Here is a 24,650-nt window from a genome sequence, read left to right as displayed (position 1 = left end):
GTTTACCCAATTTTGCTAATCATAAATGTCTAAAAGGGTCCTAAGTGCATTTATGTCATATAGAAAAAGGGGTACTGATGCAGAACCAGAATGTTTTGTGATGTTCTTCTGTGTGGCTATCAGAGTTGGGAGCTGTACGGGCTCATAGGGAAGTGATTCAGGATGCTCCAAAAGAGAGAGTTACAGCATAACAATGTCAATAACTGCTAAATCAAAAAAAAAAAAAAAAAAGCCAGAAAACAGGCAATGTGCACCCAGTGGACTGTGCCAGAGGCCAGGGACTGAACTTGGGAGAAGCAGAAAAGAGGTTCTGTGTGTGCTCAGGAACCAAAATCTACCATCTACCTTTCGTTGATGGGAATCCCCACCGTTCACTTAGTAGAAGTGGATCTCCGGTGAACCAGAAACAAATTGTGTGTATTTAACATGAGATATGAGGTTGCACCAACAATAGCTAAAGCAACAGAGTTCAACTTGAATAAGGCAAGGGGAAACTGGATCACCATTGGGTTCACGTCAGTGGGGCTTTGTACCTCACCAACACCCGAGCCTTGCCGCAGGTGGGGGCCTGGAATCAACAACTAGCTCTGGCAAAGTTTAAAAGAAGGTGTCTAGCCCCCCATGAAGAGTGGTGATCATTTCCTGTGTCTAACGTTGTAAGCACACATTTTCCCATGTGACCAAATTGCATCACACAAATGCCCTAGCAAAGGTCTGATTGGTGCTAACAAATTAGGACATCATGCCTCTGCTAACACTTTTATTTTCAAACTAAGTTTGAAAAATTTAGCAGTTGACTGCAAAAGATCTAAGGGGTTTTGCAGGATGTGAGACTTCCAGGGCTAAGTCCAGAGACTTTCCAGGGAAAGTCCAGAGACTTTCCCAGGGAGAATCATGGGAAACCCAGAAGATGGTTACTCATGCTCTAGAGGAATAACTTGGAGATTCCTTTCTGTTACGTAACTTTTGCATTTTGGGGTAATTTTTGTGCCGTCCCATTATTATTTTGTAAGTTTATTTATTCTGAGAGAGAGAGGGAAGAGTTGAGGAGGGTCAGAGAAAGAGAGAGAGAGAATCCCAAGCAGGCTCCTCATTGGCAGCACAGAGCCCGACGCAGGACTCAAACTCACAAACTGAGATCATGACCTGAGTCAAAACTAAGAGTCAGACACTTAAGTGAATGAGCCACCCAGGTGCCCCTTGTGCCATCCATTATAGAAGCACGTGAGAGGGGTGCCTGGGTGGCTTAGTCAGTTAAGCATCTAACTTCGGCTCAGGTCATGATCTCACAGTTTGTGGGTTCGAGCCCCGCGTCGGGCTCTGTGCTGACAGCTCAGAGCCTGGAGCCTGCTTCAGATCCTGTGTCTCCCTCTCTCTCTGCCCCCCATGTCCCACTCATGCTCTGTCTCTCTCTCTCTATCAAAAAAAATTCATAAACAAAAGAAGCGTATGAGAAAGCCCTCGTGTTTTCCTGAGGGAGGATTTTGTTGTTATTGTTGGGAATGATGGTCGGAAAATGGAGAAATCTCTCCAGTGACTGACCACAGGTTGCTCTCAGTCTCACCTGTTCCTCTGCTAAGAAACCTGAGGACAAGGAGACAGGTCACTGGAAATCTGCTAGAAGAGTGAACAGGGCAAATGACTTACTAGTTTGGAGGCTGTGCCCTATGGGATGGTCTAAAAATCAATAAATGAAATCAAGTTTAAGAACATATGACCAAGTAAATAATTCATTGAGGGCCATTCACCTGTTCTATGCAAGAAATCATCCTTCACAGTCTTTAGGGGTAACTGGCTTTGTCATAAAAGTTGGGAAAGCTTACCTACGAGGCCAGCTTTTCTATTGGGTTTACAGAAATACCATTACTTTGTCTTACCAAGTCTTTCTATACCTCGAGTAGTTGGCTTGTTAAGCTCCTTTTCAGAATTTGCTGCTGTTGGTAATTTCAAAGTTCTCTCAAGTCCTCCATGGAACACAACACAGCCACATTCCTTATCCTAAATGACATCCTCAAACTTGGCATGTTTGATCATGATTGTCTTCAACAGAAGAGGGCCAAACATGTATTTATCTGCTTCCCCAACTGTCTCAACCTCAATTAAGAAAAAAAATGGAGTGGGTTGTGAGCTCTGGGTTGAGGCAAGCTGGCATCAAGAAGAAGTTAATGCAACAGGGACCTTGTTTGGGCCATAGGGCGTGTTACGGGAAGGAGGAGCAGAGAGAGAAGGCTAGAACTGGTCACAATCCTTGAAAGGCAAAATAATACAGTTCTGAGAGATCCCTGTCCCTGCCAAGATGTTGAGTGTATTGTCAGTGAGCAGCCACTAAAGCTCCAAAAGCAAAGGGCAAGCTCTGGCAATGAGGGCTGGTGCCTGCTTCCACACTGAGTTAAATGCCTTGGGGACACTACTTTGCTTCTAGCCTGATCTGGCAAAGTGTGCACTAAGAGATCTTCTTATGCTTGAAACTTTGGAGAAATTATTCTTATCGTCCTATTAGCACTTTATCAGCTTGAAGCTCCAGGCCCATCAGCCAAATCTGGGGATAGAATGAGTTAAACAGTTTGCCCTCACATCCTGCCAGCCTCACACTGATACCCGCAGCTCTTTTTATACCAATACGAGCTCTGACATAGGTTTCTGCCATTTGAATAAATTATCTGGGGACAAACATAGTACAGCACAAGGCATGAGAAGCTGCAATGAGATGTTGGTGTAGATCCCGGATTTCAGGCTCTGTGGACATTGTGAAGGTCACTGTCCCTCTGGTCTTTGGAGTCTAAAGCCAAATATTAAGAAACTGGACAGGATGGCCTGTAAGCTCCTTTGAGCTGTAACTAAGACTTGCTGATACTTCTCCTTGCTTCCTTTCTGGAACATAACCTCTCCCTCAGAGCCACTCCATGAAGAGATGTCCGGTGGGGGAGGCAGGAGGGAACAAGGGGGAGACGAGGTGTTTACATGAACGGGATGGCTTGGAGAGCCGGTGGTGAGTTTCCCTGATAAAATGGGGTTTGTGGGGTCTGGAGCAAACTCACTTCTAATTGGTGACTGGAATGTCCGAATGGGAGGCAGAAAGGATGGAGAACAAATGTGAGCTTCAATCTCTTAGTTAAAAAATTAATATTCACAAATTTTAAGGTTAAAAAACAAAAATGTGCCCTTTATTCTTTTTTTTTTTTAATGTTTTATTTATTTCTAGGAGAGAGAGAGAGACAGCGTGAGCAGGGGAGGGTCAGAGAGAGAGGGAGTCACAGACTGAAACAGGCTCCAGGCTCCGAGCTGGCAGTCAGCACAGGGCCCGACGCGGGGCTCGAACCCACGAACCGCGAGATCATGACCTAAGCGAAAGTTGGACGTTTAACCGACTAAGCCACCCAGGCGCCCCCCCTTTATTCTTTTTTTAAGTTTATTTATTTTGAGAGAGAGAGAGAACAAGTGTGAGTGAGGGAGGGGCAGAAAGAGAGGGAGAGAGAGAGAATCCCAAACAGGCTCTGCGCAGCGAGCACAGAGCCTGATGTAGGGCTTGAACTCATGAACTGTGAGATCATGACCTGAGCTGCAGATGCTTAACCGACCGAGCCACCCAGGCATCCCAAACTCTATGTTCTTCTGATGTTACTAAGAGAAGGCTACCTTTCAGGCTCTTGAGTTTCATACTAAGACCAGTATGACCTATATACTTTCATACTTAATGAAATACCTTTAATGATTCTGTAACTGAATGCATTTTTGTTTTTGTGATTTTTGCCATCCAAACGATGGGGTTAGAGCCACATTGCTGAGTTGCCCCACAAGTGAGATCATTGGCTCTTTCCACCTTTACCCTTTTTCATTCTGTTCCTTTTTTCCATAATGCCTACAGCCCTTCTTTATCCCTGCCTATGAAAACCTTATCAGCTGAACTCAATTGTTCCCTCCTCGGGAAGCCTAACCTTCAAACTCCAGAGCACAGTCCGTTGCCTTTCCTATGGGCTTCTAGAATATTTTCGTAATATAGCATTTATCATAGTCGGCTACTTCCCAATCTTGCACTTTCCTCCAGGCCTGGGACCGTGGGGTCTTTGTAGCCCAGCAAAGAGAAGACACCCAGTTCAGTTATTAATCAATTAAATTGACATGGCCTCAATAGCAAGTGTTCTGTTAGTGATGGAGGGCCCTGCTGGGGTCCGCCTGGCACTTGGAGGCAGACACTTAAGACACCTGGCACTTAAGACCGCGTGTGTCTTAAGACAAATTCCAAAGCTGAGTGCTGAGATCCCCGATTTTATTTTGATTGGGAAACTGATGTAGCAGAGGAGGAGGGTGGCAGACGCTGAGGGGTGAAGGTTCACCGTACCAGTGGAAGGGATCACTTCCAGCGTTCACAGGATGAACCAAAGCCCCTGGTGGTCTGCCCAGATCCCCTTGGACCTCCTTCCCCACTTCTCTGTGCATATATGTCACCCCCAGCCACCTTCGCCTTAGAGCTGCTGTGGGCTACCAAAGCCACTTCCTTGCAGACACAGAAAGCCAGAGCACCGGGGAAGTTGGATGGCCCATCAGCCCTTCACCTCTTAGCAAGGGTGGTTGGGGCAGGAGCAAGAAATTCCAGCTCCCTTATCTAAGATGCTACTTTCACTGCAGAACCCTCTCCAGATTCTGGCCTGAGCCTAAAATTGTCCCCTTCCTTAACTTCGTCCCTTCCCTGCCTGCCTCCCCTTCCTCCATCAGAGTGCTTCCAAGAGCACTTGAATAAATCGCAAGTGCCTCCTGGTCACAACACCTGCTTCTAGAAAGCCACTCCAAGACGAGTTCAGCTCTGTGATTTCCTGATGCAAGCCTCCCGCTGGCAAGGTCAAAGACAAGCAGGGCCCCAGCTCTGGTCTGCAGGGTCTTGGAAGGATTGAAATGTGCATTCTTCATTCCCCATGGCTCACCTACATTCCGGGGGGCGGGGGATGTTTTACATGCCTCTGGGACAGGAGTGTGGGAGCAAAGGAGGCACCTGGCCACCCCCAGTGACCCTGTGCAGGGCACTTGAAGCCGGTGGGGTCATAGGCAGCTTCCAGGAGGTTTTAACACTGACATAACCCTCCTTAAACAGTCCCATATCTAATGCAACTTAAATAGATCTATCCAAAGGTAAAAATATACTTCTTTCCTTTCATCATGCTTGAAGGTTTTTATGTCTCAATTTAAGCCAAGATGAGAATAGGAAGCACTTCAGTATTTTCTTTTTCTTTTTTCTTTTGAAAATTATTCTTGGGAAATGGCTCTCCTGAAAGACCTAGGTCTCGCGATCCTTTCTGTCCAGTTTTAAGACATCATTTTGGAACTTTGGATAAAAATTCAGACTTTAGGTGTGTACTCTATTTAAATTTGACACATGTAAGAGTCTTGCTTTCAATTAACTGGGAGAGAAGGAAGGGAAGAGAAGAGAAGGGAAGGGGAGGGAAGGGAAGGAAGGAAGGAAGGAAGGAAGGAAGGAAGGGAGGGAGGGAGGGAGGAAGATTCACTGAATACTCATTCATGTTTATATTTTAGTTTAGGGGAAAAGACCAATGACATTGACTATCTTCAATTACAAGATGATAAGCTATGTTTTTTGAAGTAATCTGATTGTAGATTCCAGATCCCCCTCTTTAAAAGTGGATTGAAAAGCAGATTTCACTCACTGGATAGGAGGGAGACTGGGTGACACAAAATGTTTTCTGTCAAGATTAATACTTTGTCCTGTTCCCTCATTTAGCATGTTTTAATAACTGAATGATGTAATTCGGTTATTAAATAATTTTATTTTTTTAATAAATAAATAAATCGGTTATTAAAATAATTTATTAATTATTTTTGATGCTGTCTGTCTCCCTGTGACAGAAATCTCATAGATACTTTTCTAGAACTCTCCCATTCACCTGACAACACTCTGTCTTGCATTTTTAATGCCTTGCCACCTTTTGTGAATTCTGTCATACCTACAACCTCAACATCTAATTGTCTTAACCTCTAAATTATTTCATGTATTCATACTATTTTGAACTCATTTTCTTCTTTCACAAGGTTTAAGAGTGTGTGATGAATGCACATGAGCTCTACTGTGTACAGTCCTACAAGAATTAAGACCAGAATACTAGACCGTGATTATCATTCATGTAGTATATGGCTTGATAGTCAAAGGAATCGACACATGTGTATGTATGCCCACAATAGACTAATTTGAGAAAAATGTAGCCTAATGAAAAATGCATGCGCTGAGAGAGAGAAGAACCTTTTTCAGCCTCACCCCTGACCCCCTTCCAGCTCTGTGACTCTGAGAAAATCACTTAGCCTCTCTGGCTTCCTCATCCTTCAATGCAACTAATCATGCCTCTTTGGCCTGAGCATCAAATTAATAACATTTCTGAAAGAACTTTATCAGTTGAGAATAAGTATTCAAATTTTAGTTTATTAATTAAAGCTGAGACTGGAAATGTTCATCAAAAGTAAGAAAATAAGAATTACATTTCAATTATAACAAATCGTAGTGTACAGTTACAAATCTACGTGACAATTAATGGTTTTAGGGACGTGTGGTGAACATGACTGGTGCAGCTGAGCGCTAAAGGGAACCAGCAGGAAATGATTAAAGAATTGGCACAATTCAGGCAGTGCTAAGTGACATGCAGAGTGAAAGGGGGAACTAGGAAGAGAATTGGGTTGGGGCCCCATGAGATGAGGGGCCCAGCCCCCCAGAGCAGGTGCCATTGTGCTAAGTCCTGAATGGGGTCAATTGGGTAAATGAAGATCTGATGGGGAACATTCTGGGCTGATGGGACAGCCTGTGCAAATCACCTGAGGTAGGATATAGTCACACCTTGATGTCGGGTTTCCCCTTTCTTGTTATCTCTACCTCTGTGTTTACCTGTTTTATTATTTTTAAAAAATTTTTAATGTTTATTTTTGGGAGAGAGAGACAGAGCATGAGCAGAGGAGGAGCAGAGAGAGAGGGAGACACAGAATCTGAAGCAGGCTCCAGGTTGTGAGCTGTCAGCACAGAGCCTGATGGGGGGCTCAAACTCACAAACTGTGAGATCATGACCTGAGCCAAAGACGGACACTCAACTGACTGAGCCACCCAGGCTCCCTTGCCTGTTTTATATGGGACTTCTGTACTAGCCTCCTATGATGTCCACCTGATTCTATGATCTGGAGTAAGATCACCAGCTTGAAGGTATCTGTACCTTCCGTGTCTTCTTCATTCTCTCAAGCCCTGAGCTCCCCGGAAACCCAGCATCTTCTCTGACGGGCCACCATACTCTCGCAGGCTGAAGAGGAGACCCTTGCTTCCCGGGAAAGAGAAGAAAAAAAGGGTGCACCGTTCCCCCTGGGGAGTCAGAAAAAGGAATGATTTACACCAGGGCTTGGAGTCAAGGGAGGGGATGGGACAAAATAGGGAGTTTCAGACTTTCCCCCTTAAAAAGGAGAATAACCCTTCACCCCTTCCTGCCCGCATTTAGTTCGAGCCCCCTGAAAAGCCACAGCTGTACCCAGCATGGAGTAGAGAGGATGATGACAGCAGCGTGGACCCCAGAAATCAGGGGAGGGGGCATATCATTTGCTTCCAACAAATCCATCAAGTGACACCCTCTTTCCTCCAGCATAAAGCAGCTGCAGAGCCCTGACCCTGCCCAGGTGCCCGTGTAGGGGGTGGGAGTGTGAGGGTGTCATGGTCATCTTTGGTGACAGATGGCCTTCGCTTCCCTTGGCGGCGCCTTTGGACCTGTGCAGGGAAATCTCACTGGGGAAAGGTGCCTGTGGCACAGTCATCCGCTCAGTGTTTGCCAGGGCTTCCCCCTGTGTACTCTGGCCGCCGGGAGCCTGGAGACCCACACGGGCCTTGGACGGGCCTCCCTTGGCATCATGGCGGCAAGAAATGGCTTGCTTGGTGTAGGGAGGACATACCACGGTGTTCCAGAAAGAAACTCTGCCTCCGTTTCCAGAGACTGAGCCTTCCCCTTAGCCTTTGGCTTCAAGGATGGAAGTAAGGCCATTCCTCACGGAAGCGCCAGACTCCGCACACATGCTGGAAACCAGAGTCCAACATGGAACCCCCATCCCAACTTTCACGGTCCAGAAGAACCTGATCTCACGCACATCCATCCAACTTCTTTATGCTTTCTGATCTGAGAACACAGAGGCTATAGGAAAAAATCAACGTGGCCATAAGGGGATTGAGCTAAAAACACAGTTTTTTCTCTGTGACATTTTGCTTTCATATATATTCAATATATGTGTCATCTGTACGGGCTCCTCTGCCTTTCCCAAGAGGCAGGGATGTCTGTTAATATTCATTTGCAGTGGAGGGAGGAGGAGGAGGTATAGGAGAGCTGGCTCAAAGAGATCGTCTGGTTACTTATTTATGGTTTATGTAGGCAAAGGGGCCTTTAAAAAAAAAAGAGGCTTTGATAAGAGTGGCCAAAATTTCCTCAAAGGTTAACTGGCCCTTTTCTTCAAAAGGACATTCATTTTCTTTCCTGCAGGTGTTGAGGGAGCTCAGGGCTGGGTGCCCACTAGAATGTTTTGCTGGTCTGTAGATTTCCTTAAGGCACACTGCTGACATCATGGAGCCCTCTCTCTCCCTCTCCCTCTCTCTCTCTCCCTCTCCTCCCTCCCCCCTTGCCCTCCTCCCTCCAGGTCCCTCCTCCCTCTGCTCAATCTCTCCCAATCTCTTTCCTCCTCTCTTCAGTTCCTTCAGGTAAATCCTACTCAAACTTGTACCAACTAGTTTTTTGACTGACAGTGAACAGCGAGAGACCTTTCTTCACTCTGAGAGAACCTCAAACACCTATCTTTCCCAAGGCGACCTCCATCGCCCAGACCGGTTCTTTGCCAGGTCATTGTCTCCCATCTAGCCAGGAGCCCGGTGCATCTCTGCAGGTAAGAGGTACGCGCCTCGGTCAACACCAGGGCACTCAGCCGGCTGCAGAGTTTTCTGAAAAACTGTACTCCAATGCAATGAACGGGTGGTGATTCTCTTGAAACTCACTTAAATCATTCAAAACTTCCCAGCTTATCTGGGGGAAATTTACAAGTGCTGTTTGCATGTGGAAAACGCGTTTTTTACTTAATGATGGGGCAAAAAGGGGAAAAAGTGCTTTCCTTCTTGCTTGTGAAACCATATCCAGATGTTGTCTTGTTTGCTCTGAGTGTAAGTGATCTAGGTGGAGGGAAGGAATGACTCTGGCTTCTCCTTGCAAGTGTTTTCTCTCACAGTGTCTGTCAGAGTGGGTTTGGTACTGATTTGCAGTGATTAGATACTTCTTGGGTCGTTCTCTGGCTGTTCCTTTCCTTTGCCCCGGGGACAGTCAGGGTAGGTTGCCGTAAGGCGAAACCTCACCGGAATATTTTAAAATCTGTTACCTATCCTTATGAGAGAGAGAGAGAGAGAGAGAAAGAGAAAAGAAAAGTTATGTAAGTTTTCCACGGAAGGTGGAAGGAAGGTAAACAATTCTGGCTTTGGAAACATTATGAACCCGGTTCACAACCTGGCGGGGTAACGTGGCTTAGACCCTGCGTGTGATTTCCTGTGAGTTTACACTGCTCTCAGCGAAGCGGTGTTACTCGGAGTGAAATTTCCACACCGCTCCCGTGAAGCTAGTGCTTTATCTCCTCTCTGCACTTCCGCATTTAGCCGCCCGGAGGAAATATGAACTTGCCGTTCAGCGAGGTGTTTCTTGACCTCCCCGCTTCTTTAAGCCACGGGTTGGGAAACTGACCACATAACGCAATGTTCAACTCGAGAAAACCAAAGACTCAAATTAGTGTCCCAATCAATTCATGCCTGCAGGTTTCTTTCTTCTGAGCAGAAAATATTGTAATTTTTTTTTTTTTACTTAAAGGAAGAATTTTGAAAAAAGGAAATGACAAATGATGTGTAAAGTCCTTTCTTTGAAACCTCAGAATCACACTGGCACGCACGCACCATGGACTGCCTTCCCAGATCTCACCCTATTGTGCCCCGTCTCATAAATGTTTAAACAACTGTGTAACGATCCAGCATAGCCTTAGGTGATAGGTTCTCTCAACTTAAACTTGTCCTAAGAACCCAAAGGGAGAGTCAAGTGCAGCAGGCACTTGGGTTCAAATACCATCGCTTGGCCCCAAGTATCCGGAAGTTTGCTGGTAGACCGAGCAAGCACTTACCTGACACAGGGCTCCCTCCCCTCTTCCTTTCCTGGGTTTTTTTTTTTTTTTTTTTTTGTCTTTTTGGTTTTGTTTTTAGTAGTTTTCCTTCCTTCCTAACTGTGAATGTAATCAATGAGCATGTGGGGAGTGACCCAGAGGAAACACGGCAAAGCTTCCCCAAAGGCTGGAAAAGAGAAAAGTTTAACCAGATCGGGGACATCAGCATCTCAGAAATGCTAATCAAATAACGGAGCTGCCATGTGTTCCCTGAATTAAATAAACACATAAGTGCTTGTGGGGGGTGGCCGTGGGGGTTTGCAGGAATAGACCAGGTTGAATGTTGTGATTCTGGAAGCTTAAGGAAAACACATTTTTAAAAAGCCCTCCCACCCTCGTACCACTCCCTCCTCCACCAACGGTTGTGGTCATTTTACAGAAAGTGCTATTTTCCCAATTTCCTCTCCTCACACTTCAAACCAGGGCAGACGGCGCGTTTTTGCGGGAACGAAAGCGAGACCCCAGGCTTCCCAACTGGGCCGTGAGAGCCAATGAAAGCAGGTCTGCTGGCTCCTTCGCCCAGGGCTCCTGCTCTGCCCTGGCAGGGAGGAGATCTCCAAAGGGCTGTGCTTTCTCGTTTTGGTGCGTGTGTGCATGTGTGTGCGTGTGTGCATGTGTGCGTGTGTGTGTGTGTAATTATATACCTGAAAGCAACATACTTGGTACAAGAGGAACCACCGATGGGAGGCACCGACTGCAGACAGACAAGCGTTCTCAGCCTCAATCAGTAAATGTCAAACCCTCGGACAGCCTTTCCTGCCGCGCCCCTCCTCGACACGAGCAATCCGCTGACTTCCTCACATGCCTCACATCAGAGTCTGGGTGGTTCGGGACCGTACTTGCCTGTTGGCCGCATCAGAATCTTAGAACCAAAGCAAGCGTCGCCGTCGGCATGATAGGGCACCGGTGACTGTCCCCGTTCAAGGCGTACAAACCTCCTTAATCGTTTTCCTGCAGTCTTTAATATGTAAGTAATTCAGCTACTGTCTTTTCCCCTGTGGCACTTTTTAAAAAATTTTTTTAAATGTTGTTTTAGAGAGAAAGAGTGAGAGTGGGGGAGGGGCAGAGAGAGAGGGAGACACAGAATCTGAAGCAGCTCCAGACTCTGAGCTGTCAGCACAGAGCCCGACATGGGGCTCGAACCCATGGACTGAGAGATCATGACCTGAGGTGAAGTCGTCGCTCAACTGACTGAGCCACCTGGGCCCCTTCCCCAACCGCCCAGCCTGCAGCAATTTAATTAAGTACCTCACACTGGACAAACTCGGGTATCTCCAAATGCGTCTTAATTCTTCTTTCAAGTCAAGGTAACTTGGCTTGGAAAATAGTTAGGAAGCTATGGCAAGAGTTGATGTCAGTTTTTATGCCTGCGAAGAAGAGGGTGTTGCGTATTAATGGACAGATGCAAGAGGCCTGTCAGACTGGAGTTATTGTCCTTCCTTCTGTCTCCCTGGCCCTCACCTCTGTGTCATAGAGCCATCCTGGCAGTGGGGCTGGGTCGTGGGAGAGCCCTGCTCTGTAACCGTTAAGGATGCAGTGGCCGGGGAAGCAGAGAGCCCTGACCCAACACACCCGGCGCTCTGCTGCCGATCAGGTGGCTTCCCCATGCCGGCTCACAGGCAGGTGAAGGGAACCGTGTGGCCAGAAGTAAGCAGTTCTAGAAATGCCAAACCTTCCCTCCACTGAAGGAGAGGAGGACGGCCTGCTTTCCCACTCTGACGGGGAGGGTGGAGGGCACGGGCAGGGAGAAAATAATTTATCATCTAAAAAATGCGTTCTGGGAAAAACGTTTTATTTTGTGAGTGTTACTTTGTTGAGGTGAAAGGGGGGAAAGGAGCAAAATCCAAGTTCCTGCCGTTCAGGCAAAATCTGGAATCTGACAAATGTCGCAAAAAGTGCTGTGGGTTAATACAGACAGTGCTGGGGGCTTCTCCACTCAGTAGGGTGCAGCCGGAGTCCACGTGGAAATTCTGACCATATTCCCAGGGCGTTTTAGCCCAAAACGCGCCTCCTAAAGAAAGGTCGTCAGAGCTTGTGAGGGGTCTGTGTACCTGTGTTCCCTTCAGCGGGCAGGAAGCCTTCACAGGTGAAAAGATCGATAAACCCATAGTCACCACCATCCAGTTTGACTCTAGAAGGTCACATGTAGCCTCATTCCAGAATACAGTCTGTGGTTCTACACCTAAAATTCTAGAGCACAAAAGGCCAGGTATTTTAGCCATGATATGGACACGAACCAGGGATGTCTAATCATGCTCCTAGCATCAGACAGACTGGACAGAGAAGGACAGGGTGTTGATATTTGATACAAAAACACACATGTCCATAGGAAGCAGTTAGCAATTATGCGGAAGAGCCTGCCTCTGCCCCGGGGCTGAGGGTGGGAAGGAAATGTTGCAAAGAATTAGCAACAGAATAAGTACAGTTTTGTTTTGTTCTTTCCTGCAGCTCTGGGGTTCAAATTCAGAGCAATCTGGGTATGTGTTGGTCCGCAGTGAAAGGAGCAGAAGTAAGCAGTTCTTTCTGGGATGGGGGCTGTGGCGCTGGTCAAAGGCCAGGAGACTACACTGGGCACTAATGCTCCCATCTAAGGTTCAGGGTTCTTAATCTGACCATGACCCTGGGATTACACATCACCATGGGGCCATTAGAATACAGAGGGATGCCTCTGAGTAGGGACCCAATTCTCAGGCTGTTTGGAGGACCCAGGTAGTCGGATTTGGGTTTCAATCCACATCCAATTTTGGCTGAAGTTGCCCCCTGGTGTCGGGCTGATAACTATGAAATTCTTGTGTTTTCTCCAGTACTGGCACCGGACGCTCATCGAGGTGGTGTGGAGCTTGAATAATATACGATTTGGGGGCCCTCTTTAAGGAAAAAGGTGACTAGAAAATTAGGTACAAAGCTTTAGCACAAGTGAGGCATCCCGAGGCTTAGTGTCATTACCTAAATCCACCCTGTCATACATAATAAAGGCTCAATACTTTTTTTATCTTTGAGGGAGCGGTTGCATTCACTTATGTAAATTTTAACTGCTGGCTGCCCTCTAAGTAACTGGAAAATGATAAGCGGAAATACCATCGTGCTTACGCATATCTAATGATCGGTGATATATGGAAAATTGATCTGGGCGATAGGTGGAGTGTTTCTCATGTCACTGGCGGGTTGCCGTGAAATGTAGATACTTGTGCTGTGGCCAAACCTTTAGGCCATAACTAGGCCCAAGGACAAGCTGTTATCAAAGTTCTGTTTTTCCTACAGCAGAGTGTGCGGGTGCTGAAATTCACGGTGCGCTCAAGTTAAAACTCAAAGAACACCATGCTAGTGGTGAGCCTAGAACCTAGCACGATATTAAAGGCATCAAGAATGTGCTTCTTGGGGCATCCGGGTGGCTCAGTCGGTTAAGCATCTGACTCTTGATTTCGGCTCGGGTCATGATCACACAGTTCGTGAGTTCAAGTCCTGCATGGGGCTCTATGCTGACAGCGTAGAACCTGCTTGGGAGCCTCTCTCTCTAATTCAACCCCACTTGTGCTCTTGCTTTCTCTTTCTCTCTCTCTCTCAAAAAACAAATAAACTTAAAATTTAAAAAAAAAGGAAAAAAAGAATGTTCTTCTCTGCTAACAGGCTGGAGGTTCCCCCCTGACATTGGCATGAAATGTCCGCATGTCTGGCAAGGGAGAGTCTCTTGCCTCGGTTTCTGTTAATGTTGTTCCCAGCTCTGCAGGCAGTTAACAGCGCCATTTCTCAGTATGAATGCTTGCAAAGCCCGTGCCTACCACGCCAGATAACGCTCCCACTCAGCGATGTTTGTCCCTTCAAATGTTGACACATTGATATCTTGCTCCATTCTACTCCGCACTGCCAAACAATACAAGATTGGCTTTCCAATTCTGGCTTTCTCACTTCCTGAGTTACCTTTTCTTCCTACCTTTTAAGAACAGTTTATCCTTTGCTTTGAAACATCTTGAGATTTGACATCATCTGTACTCTTCCTAAAAACGCCACCCCCCACATACCCGCTAACGCGTCTGGTTCCTTTGTCTAGAATTCTTTAAATACTACACAATGAGAATCTGCCCTGTCTTCTTTATATTTTCAAAAGTCCATGGAAAGAATTTATATATAAACAGGGGGCAACATGAGATACAAATATATATATGCAAGTGACAAACGCCTCATGGGTGAGTACTTAGCATGAACATTAATAATGAAACTGTAGGTATAGAGAGTATCCCAATGCTAACAACATCACCACATGGTGGTGCTTTGTTTTCAACATCTTATCTTGTTTAATAAATTTCAAATCTGTAACTTCCACCTGAGGTCCATATTAAAGATGAAACATCCCCCCAAACTTCCCTCTAAACAGTATTTAAAAAATGTTATTATAGGGATGTAGGTCTTAACAACATTCCTTAACAAAGGAGCTGGGTGCTATGTCACACGAGTCGATTCTTATCCATATGAAAGTTGGGATAATCTGACCAAGAAACACTCAAGGGGCGCCTGGGTGCCTCAGTAGGTAAGCATCCGGCTTTGGCTCAGGTCATGATCTTGCGGTTCTTGAGTTCGAACCCCTTGTCGGGTTCTGTGCTGACAGCTCAGGGCCTGGAGCCTGCTTCAGGTTCTGTGTCTCCCTCTCTCTCTGCCCCTCCCCCACTGATTCTCTGTCTCTCAATCGACCCACCTAGGTGCCCCGAGTTTTATCTATTTTTTAAAAACCACAAATTTCATGTACACAGGCCCACAGTGGCAGACTCTTGTTTGTGACCTCAGAATTAAATGCAAATTTCAAATACATTTCACATTTGAAACTGGGAATCAATAGGCCCTTGCAGTGTTTAGTTTCACATGCATCACTTTCTATAATTCTTTTGAAAGACGGCATCTGGCTCTTTGCCTTTTTTAAAAATCACTGTCTCTAATTTAATTGTCACTGTGTCTATAATCTAATTGTCCTCAAGTGAGGTGATAAATGTTCTCCACTGGTTTAGACTCGGGTCTGGCACTAGTGCCAGGAAGCCATCTATGACCAGCCACGCCGAGGCTAGGAAGTTCCTGTAGACATCCCTCCCCATCGCGTATTAGCTGGCTAGTCCCACTCAGCCCTACGTTACAAGGCAATCTATGTGTCTCTCTCGCCTACTGACTGACTTGTAAGCGCCATGACAATGGATTTACCTGATTCTTTCTCGGGGCTCCCAGAGCTTGGTCCAAATAATCCCTTGGGCAATGCTGGTTGAATCAACAGGCATTGACATGAAGGTGGAATTTTGGCTATAATTACATCTTCACTTGAACTGTGACCTGCGTTTATGCCAATGGAGAACTTTTTATCCAAAGTGTTTTAAAATAACATATATCTGAAAACGCCTAACGGGTGCATTTATTTCCCTTGGCGAACATTTCAAAGCAATAGATCGGCTGTTAGAATTGCTTAGATGGGGCACCACTCACCTAGACAAAGTAGTTGAATAAATCCCATACAGGGAAAGTAAGCAGCATGCAAAGTATTTTGAAAACAAGGACACTGAAATAAAACTCCTTGGCTTTCGCCTGGGAGTGTGGACTGAAAGTTGGATCCTGGGGATGAAAACAAGGGAAATAAAGAAGAAGAGGGATTTGCCGCAATCCCGGGAGGAAGAGAGGGATTTGATTCACGGTGTGGCCAATCCAGGGGACAAGATCCTATCATCACATCGTTTCTCGTCTCCCTCAGTGCCATGCTTAGTTATGGCCTGTGTTAGCATACTTGTGGCAATCAGGGTATTTGGCTCTCAGTGTGTTTTAAATTTTAAGTCAAAGCGAATTTTCTAAGATTTCCTCAATTTGGGAATGAAATATTATAGGACTAAAACTTAGAAGAGCCTCTTTTCTGTGATTATAATCAAATACATCTCACTCTGACGGGGAGCAGCCTATGTCAGTACATGGTGTTTCAGAGTCTAAGGCTGTGTGAGGGTATGTATATTTTAAAATAAATTCTATAGGGGCCCCTGGGTGGTTAAGTTTGTTAAGTGTCTGGCTTCAGCTCAGCTCATAACCTCTTGGTCTGTGAGTTTGAGCCCTGTGTCAGGCTCTGTGCTGACAGCTCGGAGCCTGGAGCCTGCTTCAGATTCTGTGTCTCTCTGTCTGTCTGTCTGTTTCTCTCTCTCAAAAATAAACATTAAAAAATTTAAGAATAAATTTTGGTTATTTTGGATATTGGCCTGTCTAGCCCAGCCTCCTGGGAATGTTCTCTAAACCATGCTTTTTGTAGCAGCCTTTGTTTAACTTTCAATATCTTTAGAAATAGTCTATGATGTGTTAGCCCGAAAGTTGGTGGGAATGCATATTTAATGAGTTTTTAATCAAATCCTATTAGGGGTTTGGATAGTTGGGCTCCAGCCCCAAGCCCCTTCGCCCAGCACGTGTGTGCAGGCAGCGTGCTCAGCAGGAGGCTGAGTTGTGTTGGGAAAAGACTCAGTCCTTGATCTCAGGGATCCCCCAGTCTGCTTCTGTGATGACGTGTGGATGGGAACAGAAGTGGAGAAAAAGTAGAATCCACTCAAAGAGCAGAATGTCTGTGGCATCAGGCTGAAGAGAAGAAGTGCACAGGCAAACAGTTGGGGAGAGTCAAGAGATAAGACCAGATCTGTTTGGGGCAGTTGGGAAAGGCATTGGGGAGTCTGAGAGAGCATAGGAGAATGGGTAGGACTTTGAGAGTCAGGATGAGAGAAGCCATCAGAGTGAGGAGAATGACAGGTGCACCAGGGAGGAGAGGGACGGGGGCGGCGGGGGAGGGCTGATGGCAAGAGTCAAGGTGACGCTGAGTGCTGACTAAAGACCATTTGGTTCCAGGTCCACCTTAATCCTCACAACAGCTGTCTATCCTATCTGGTAGGCTTTGCTATTAGCCTTATTTCTGAGAGGAGGAAAGCAGGGTGTAGAGGTTATGTAACTTGTTTCATAAGGGGTGAAGCCAACTTTGATGCAAGGTCATTGGCCTCTAGAGTCCACAGCCTTTAGTGCTGAGTCTCTGGAGCGATGAGACTCAAGGGTAGGCCGGTTATCAAGGACTGTCTGAGGTTCGGTTTGGTAAGCAGTGAGGAGTCACGAAGGCTCTGGTTTGGGGGGGTTCTGAGCTGCACTCTAGGGATATCAGTCTGGCAGTGAAGGCCACGTGACTTGCTAGAAGGGTGTGTTGAGAGGCTGGTAAGAAGCATGAAGGCCTGGAGCCCAGAGCGATACTAGAAGGGGAAAGGGAGGCATTCGCAAGGTGCGTTACAAGCGCTCCCACTAGATTAGGCAGGAGGGAAGGACTTTACAGGTGGCAGAATGAAGGTGCCATTGTTGGAACCAAAAATCAGGAGAAGTAACTGCTTTTTGGGAGAATAAATAATATGCCTTCTGTTTGGGACAAGTCAGTTCTGGGCACTTCTCTAGGACTGGTATCCCAAGGGATGTTGGAAAAACAGTGGATCTCAGAGGAGGTGCTGTCAGTCGGTAACAGTTAACATAATAGGACCAGACATGGTCAAGAGCATCAGGTGGAAGACACGAGAGATAGTATAAAGAGCTGTAAAGAATGGTGAGCACAGGACCTTGGGTAACATAACCGGTGAGGGGCAGACATAGCTGAGAGGAAAAGTACACCAGGCAGAAAGAGAATGAATCATCAGAGAAGCAGATACAAGACCAAAATAGCAACAGACAGTAGGAAGTTTCTGGAGACACTCTTACTGATACCGCCTTGACTCACTTATCAGAGCGGGCAGGCAGCAGGTCTGGAAGTTGAGGGGAAGAAGCAGCAGGTGGTCTGATGGTGCCAACAAGAAAAGATGGTGGAGAAGGCTTGGTAGCCTCTTCCCAACTCACACTCCAGATAAAAACTCAGAGGACTGAGACATTATTGCGGCTGGCAAATCAGAGTCCTCAGGATTGCAGGATTCCTCCTTCTAAGCCTGTTGATGGTGAAAGTTTCTTTTCCTCCATGCCCCATTCTAAGGGTGGCTAGCCCATTCCTCTTCCTCCTGAAAGTCCACCAAGTAATTCAATAATTCAACCCCCATCAAGACTGTAAAAGTATAGGCTTAGTGAGGAGGGGCACTGACACGTGCTCCTAAAGGAAGATTCCAGCAACTCAGGCTCTTTCGTAGCCGGGTGAATACCTGGTTTTTGCAAGTTACGAGCTTCAGTCTTCCTGAGATGCTCTGGAGAAACGACAAGCCCATTCTTGAATGTGTTTCCAGTAAAAAGGGAAAGATAATGCGGTGTCCAAATTTGCTAATTACTGCAATGATTAAAGCAAGACTTTTCAAGTTTATTCTTTCATAAGATCAGCGACCTTGTGAACACAGGCAGGATCTGACAAAGACAGTCATAACGAGGGAGAAAGAATGAGCAAGCAATGCCAGTTCCCTCTGAACAATTAGTGCTGTTGGCATTGAGCCTATACCTTGAAGTTTATTTTGCAGGGAATACCTTCTGGGTTTTTGGTGCCGTGCTGTGATTAAACAAAACTTCAGCGAAACATAAAGTGTAGTATTATAGTCATTTTGAAAAATATATACCTGGATTAAGAGAGTGGAAGCCTTAGTGTTCTTAGCAAAAGTCAAATGAGTAATATTTCAGAAACTTCTGGAAAGGAGAATATACAGAGGTGGTAAGAATTCTTAAAGCCCTACAAAAACAAGAGGTGAGAGAGAAAAAGCCCATGGCGGGTAATGATAGAAACTTGACAAAAAGAAGTTCACTTTGTGAAGAAAGAAGCAGGATGCTTTCGTGACAAGAGACTTTGTGGACTCTGGGAGCAGATATTCTAGATGTGAATTTCAGAGGTGGGAACTCCCAGCCACAGAGCCCTGGGTAAGGTGCACTGATATTCTGAGCCCCGGTGTCTTTGCCTATTTGGGGCACATGGAAAGCCATCAACCAACAGTGACTGGTTCCTTATGTCTCCACCTCTGGTCCCCACGTCCCGCATAGATTCCTCAGCAGCCCCCCACCCCAGCCCAAGGTGAGCACAGGCCTTTCCTTTTGGTGCCCGGCAAGAAGAAAGGTAGATTTGGAGGTGAGAGCCCTGGATCGGAGCCCCCACTTACAGGCTGTGTGACCCTCTGCAGGTTACCTAACTTCTCAGTTTCTCATCTGTGAGCTTGGAGGAATTCCTGCCACAGTGATACTGGGGAGTTAAGGAAGATGTGTTTGATCAACCGATCAGGAAGGCTCTTCTGTCTGCTGGGAATCCACAGATAAGACGCATTCTCAAAATGACCAAAATGAGCTGACTTCCTCCCTGAAGACCTAACTCCCTTTTTATCCAGTTGTGTTTTCTAAAGCCTTACTTTATAAGGGAACCCAGAATTCCAGAGCCTAGGTCGCCACTCTTACAAAATCTTCAAACAGATTCTTTTAAATTATTCTTTTACTTATAAAAGGGATTATGCCCCTATAGGTACTCAAACTCTGATAAACAAGATTTTAGATTTGGCAGAAGCCCATTGACTAGGTTGTTCTCAGTGCAAATTGAAACATAAATTACCCTTATAATTATTTTTTTTGATATCCTTTATATTTTTTTGCTGTTAAAAACACACAGAAACATTAAAAAGGTAACTTTCTCCTAGGTTTTATAAGAAGAGGAGAGTGACAAAGAGAAATATTATGAACTTGGCATACAAATGAGCCATGCTCTGGAATTCGGGTGGGTCTAGGAAAAAGTACAGACTTCAGTGGAAAACATACATGGGTGTGTGAGAAACCCCTGTAAACTATAAATTGAGTACATGCTGCACAGGCCGGTGGGGAAAGAAACCGCAGTGCTCTCTAAAATCAGTGAAAAGGAGAGGGAGAGGAAGTTTGCCACCAAAACGCCAGGTGTCCCTGAGACTCGGGGACGCATGCAGCTAATAGTGGTCTCACCCAGACTTATGAAATCTGACTGTCATTAGCACTGACCAGGGTATCTGTTAACTGACCTGCTTATCGCCAAAGTTCTCCATCACCTGACCTCAGTTTCCAAGCTCCTCTCCCACCTCTCCTTACCTCCTGTTCAGTTGCTCTGGATTCGTCCTCACCTTATTGGCTTTGCCTGTGTGGCCCCTTTCCCCTTCTGGTCTCATTATCCCCCTTGAACACCCTCCCTTCAAGGCCCAGGAGGCTTTGCTTTCTTTTCCACGGGGGCCTCACCACCTCACCCTGCCTTTCCTTCTCTCTAGGCTGCACCAAACCTAGAATGTGTCTGTGCAATGAAGACCTTTTTGTATGTTGGGTCCCCAGGTAGGTGTTTGTTCAGTACAGGCGTTGCCTCTTACCCCAAGCAGATGACAAGCCCCTGATTGCTGGGGGTCCCTTGCCCTTGACTGAATGACGGCCAGCTATGCTTCTCAGAGTCCTGCATTGCACTCTGTGTTGGGTGCATTCAGCTAGCTGTTTTTGATCTTAGTCTAATGGAAGATGAGCTTTATTATCTCCCTTATTTATTTTTATTTATTTATTTATTTTTAGAGAGACTGTGGGTGAGCATGGGAGAGGGGGAAAGGGAGAGAGAGAGAGAGAGAGAGAGAGAAGAGACAATCTTAAGTAGGCTTTATGCTCAGCACAGAGTCCAATGTAGGGCTCAATCCCATGACCCTGGGATCATGACCTGAGCTGAAATCAAGAGTCAGATGCTCAAATGGCTGAGCCACCCAGGTGCCCTGTTATCTCCCTTTTTTGAAAGGAGGAATCTGAAAATCAGGGAGATGGAATACTTGTCCAAAGTCGCTTTCCCAAGTAACTTCCACAGGGCATCTTCCTTCATCCTCAGGATAACCCCCTCAGGTGGGCCTTGGCACAAGCTTCCAGACTTTAAGGACTTGCCCCCCACCCCCACTGGTGTATCAGAAGACTTGAGGTTTGAACCCAAGTCTGTTTGGCTCCAACCCTATATTTTTCTGCTGTTTCATGTTGTTTCCCCATGACCAAAATGCTCAAGACAAATCTGAGTATGGAATCATATTCAATGAATATGTGATGATTCATCTGATTTCGTCAAAACCAAGGGAAGATGACCAAAACTGTAAATCGGACTAGTGTGTGTGTGTGTGTGTGTGTGTGTGTGTGTGTGTGTGTGTGTGGAGAGAGAGAGAGAGAAAGAGAGAGAGAACAGGTTTAACACAGCAAAACAATCCCTGCTCTCCTAAACTATTGACATTTGTTAATAGTTCCTTCCCTGAATGCTGTCATTCCCAGGGACAATCCTATAAAGGCAGTGCTGAGAGCTGAGCTGAGCACCATTTCCGTATTTTTCTAGGCAGAAAGCAGTGAGCCTGTGTGCTAGCATGTTCCACGATACAACTGTCTACACCCTGGCGGCGGGCCTGGTCATTATTATTCCGGGCAGATAGTCCACATCCTGTCCAGAGGTCGTTATGGGAACAGGCTGGGAGAGAAGAACCATCTGTAGAAATGCATGTGGAGGTCATCAAGAATGATGGTGCCCGAGATCCATCCAACAACACAGGGAACTTCTAGTGTGTTTTCCTTTGTTTATAGTAATTCTCTACCACAAGGGGCTGCTTGGTAACCTGGTGTTCTAATGTTTGTGTATTTTTGAAAGAGAGAGAGAGAGAGAGAGAGAGAGAGAGAAGAGAGAATAATCAGGGGAGGGGAAGAGAGAGAGTGAGACACAGAATCTGAAGCAGCTCCAGGCTCTGAGTTGCCAGCACAGGGCCCAGCACAGGGCTTGAACTCACGGACCACAAGATCATGACCTGAGCCACCCAGGTGCCCCAGTAACCCAGTGGTTTAAAAACAAACCACACCACCTGTGACCCAGCACCACGATCGGTCCCTTGGTGGAGGGTATGAGGTCCACGACAGCTTTGAGAATGATTAAAATGTGATTCTTGGGCAGATAAGTTTCCAAGTCTCCAGAGCCAGTTGGAGAGCATTCGAGAGAGAGGAAGAATGCTTGGTGTTCCCCAGCACCTATGAAGCATGAGCAAATGCTGTGCCGCCTTATGTGGTAGTTCTGTTGGGCAGTTTCTAGTGTCAAATAGCTTTTAAAAGAATCTTGAGCCAAATCAGATACAAGTACCTTTATTTTTTGCAAGGGGGCTGTCATTCACCCATAAAATCCAAAGTCCCAGGCTGGAATTCCTTGCGGGCCAAGGGCTCTGTTGTTCATCCACCATGGAAGTGGGTGAGGAATGCTCCATTGCCCCGCTTCTGCTACCACGTGAGCATGGAGCCCAAGAGTTGCACTGCACACACTCTCTCAGGTCTTTCCGGCAGAGCCGGGCCCCCTGGTCACTGCCCCGGATCCCCGGGACCTTTGATCGAGCTGGGTCCCCGCACCTGGACTCAAGGTAAGACCCTCAGAGGGCTTCCCGCTGGCCACCCAGGGTGGTACGGAGGGAAGGGAAAAAGAAAACATCCAAACCTCAACAGACCAGGGAATTTCTGGAAGGTCCAACCCAAATGATTCATCTTGACCTCAGGCATGATATTTTTCCCCCCTGCTCTCCGCTCTTTTCCATTTCAACTACTGTGAATCTTACTGGTTTGAAGAAAACTCCCATGTTTGAAACTTCTAGGGCTTAAATATGAGAAAGCACTACACTATGGGATTTCAAATAAAATACAGTATTAACTGTGTTAGGAAAGAATGATGAATACTTGTACTGTACTGTAAAGATTGAAGCCCTAATTTATTTTCCTGAACAAAGGCTTTGGGTATACCACTATGAGTAAAGAACAAGCAGGCTTCTAAAAATAGCAATTAGAGACTCATTCAGATTAAATTCACAAATAAATAACTTGCAGAATTAGGGCTGATTTTTGAGACTTAAAGACCTTGACTTCAATGACAAGGTGTCTAACAAATGCAGCTGTTTGAACAAGCACATACTTTGGTTTCCTTCTTCCAATATCATGTATTGTATTATTCACAAAACGCATGGCTTGTGAAAAGAGGTAAGATGTTTAAAATATTAAATGCTGATAGCTAGCTAGTAGCCTGGTTATCCTTAACTGATTGTCCAGTTGATCACATTTTACCTTAGGCTTTTAGGATCTGCTTAAGGCCTGGTTAACTCTAATTCACAATTTTTGAGAGTGAAAAAGATCCTACATAGATTGCTGTAAATTCATCTTCTTGCTCTGAGAGATGACTTGTATGTGTATAACTCTATTTAATATCCCTAGCTGTTCATTGTAATATTTGAAAAGCTCCTTCCCTTCCCTTTCTCTTCTTTCCTTTCCATTCCTTCCTTTTATTTCTTTTCTTTCGTTTCTTAGTTCCTTCCTTCTTTCTTTCTTTCCTTCCTTCCTTCCTTCCTTCCTTCCTTCCTTCCTTCCTTCCTTGGTATCTTTTAATGAGTGTCTCCCCCTTTTCCCCAGTATTGACAAATCAATTTCCCCAGCTTGAGAATAATTAGAACCTCTTCATCTCTAAGAATGTTGTCAGTCTGTTCCAATGGTCTATCAATAACTTCTCAATTACCCATGACACCTGAGATTTCTCCCACTGGAATTTAAGCGTGTATTTTCACAGGCAATTTATCTTTAAAACCAGGATGATCCATAAGGCCAAGGGCTTAGTCATCTCAGAGCTGTGTTAGCTATGTAGCTGCATTTCTGAGATCAGTAGTTACACATTCAAGGTACACGTTAAAGAAGTAAATGAAGTTTCAGATTTTCGCGTGCTCTCTGATGTTCACTGCTGCCCATGCTGAAGAGAGCTTGGAGGCCATTTCGGCCAACCCTTTCATTTTACAGATGAGGAAAACAGGCCTAATTGATAGCTGGTGATACTAAATTACAGCCCTTCTAAAACTCAATAGCAGAGTTAGGAGGCTTCTTAATGTGCTCAATTACCATATGGATTCCACGAGCTGATGAGTGCGCCATGACCTTGAGCATTTACATTCTGTGGTTTTTACATGTTTATGTTTCTAACATGGCATTTGTAATCCCGAGTCCCGGTAATCTTTTACTGCTGAGGCCTTGCCAGTCCCCAGCTCCAGCACCTCCCGTCTTTCATACTCAGCCAGGGCTCCCAGGGTGCTCGGCCTTGGTAGCTGCAAAGTCACAGCAGGTGTAGCCAAGAGACCAGGACTGTGGCTGCTTGAACTCCTTCATCTCTTGCCTTGCCTCCTGGCCTCTCGAGAGCTAGCCTTGGTCTCTTCCACATCTTTCATCCCTTCTCCTATCTCCCCATAGGACCATCATTAGTCCATTCCCTGGACTAAGAGCAAAGTTCATCAACTTTCATCATCTACTGCTCAATGTTTTTCTATAGCTTTTCCTATCTTTCTTCCCCTTTCTCTCAGCTGGAATAGAAGCTTCATGAGAATAAGCATTTTGCTTGTACTGTGGTGTCCCCAGTGTTTGGAAGGGTCTGGAAAATCGTGGGTGCTCAATAAATACATGAGGAGTAGGTGTAACCTTTCTTCTTCCCTTTCTGTCTTAGGGAAACAGGT

General features: G+C 45.8%; 1 protein-coding gene across 1 annotated transcript in view; it reads left to right on the top strand.

The window, feature by feature from the left end:
* The first annotated feature begins 10,917 nt into the window (after window positions 1-10,917).
* The window catches only part of KCNJ15 (potassium inwardly rectifying channel subfamily J member 15), a 41,762-nt gene continuing 28,029 nt past the window's right edge, over window positions 10,918-24,650 (top strand). Inside the window, exon 1 of the mRNA XM_077765443.1 lies at window positions 10,918-11,167. The gene's annotated coding sequence lies outside the window, so the exon portion shown is untranslated. The remainder of the gene's footprint in view (window positions 11,168-24,650) is intronic.

This window comes from Crocuta crocuta, unplaced genomic scaffold (genome assembly GCF_008692635.1).
Source record: "Crocuta crocuta isolate KB4526 unplaced genomic scaffold, BGI_CrCroc_1.0 scaffold84, whole genome shotgun sequence".
Classification (NCBI taxonomy): Eukaryota; Metazoa; Chordata; class Mammalia; order Carnivora; family Hyaenidae; genus Crocuta; species Crocuta crocuta.
This window is presented reverse-complemented; position numbering and strand designations above follow the sequence as displayed.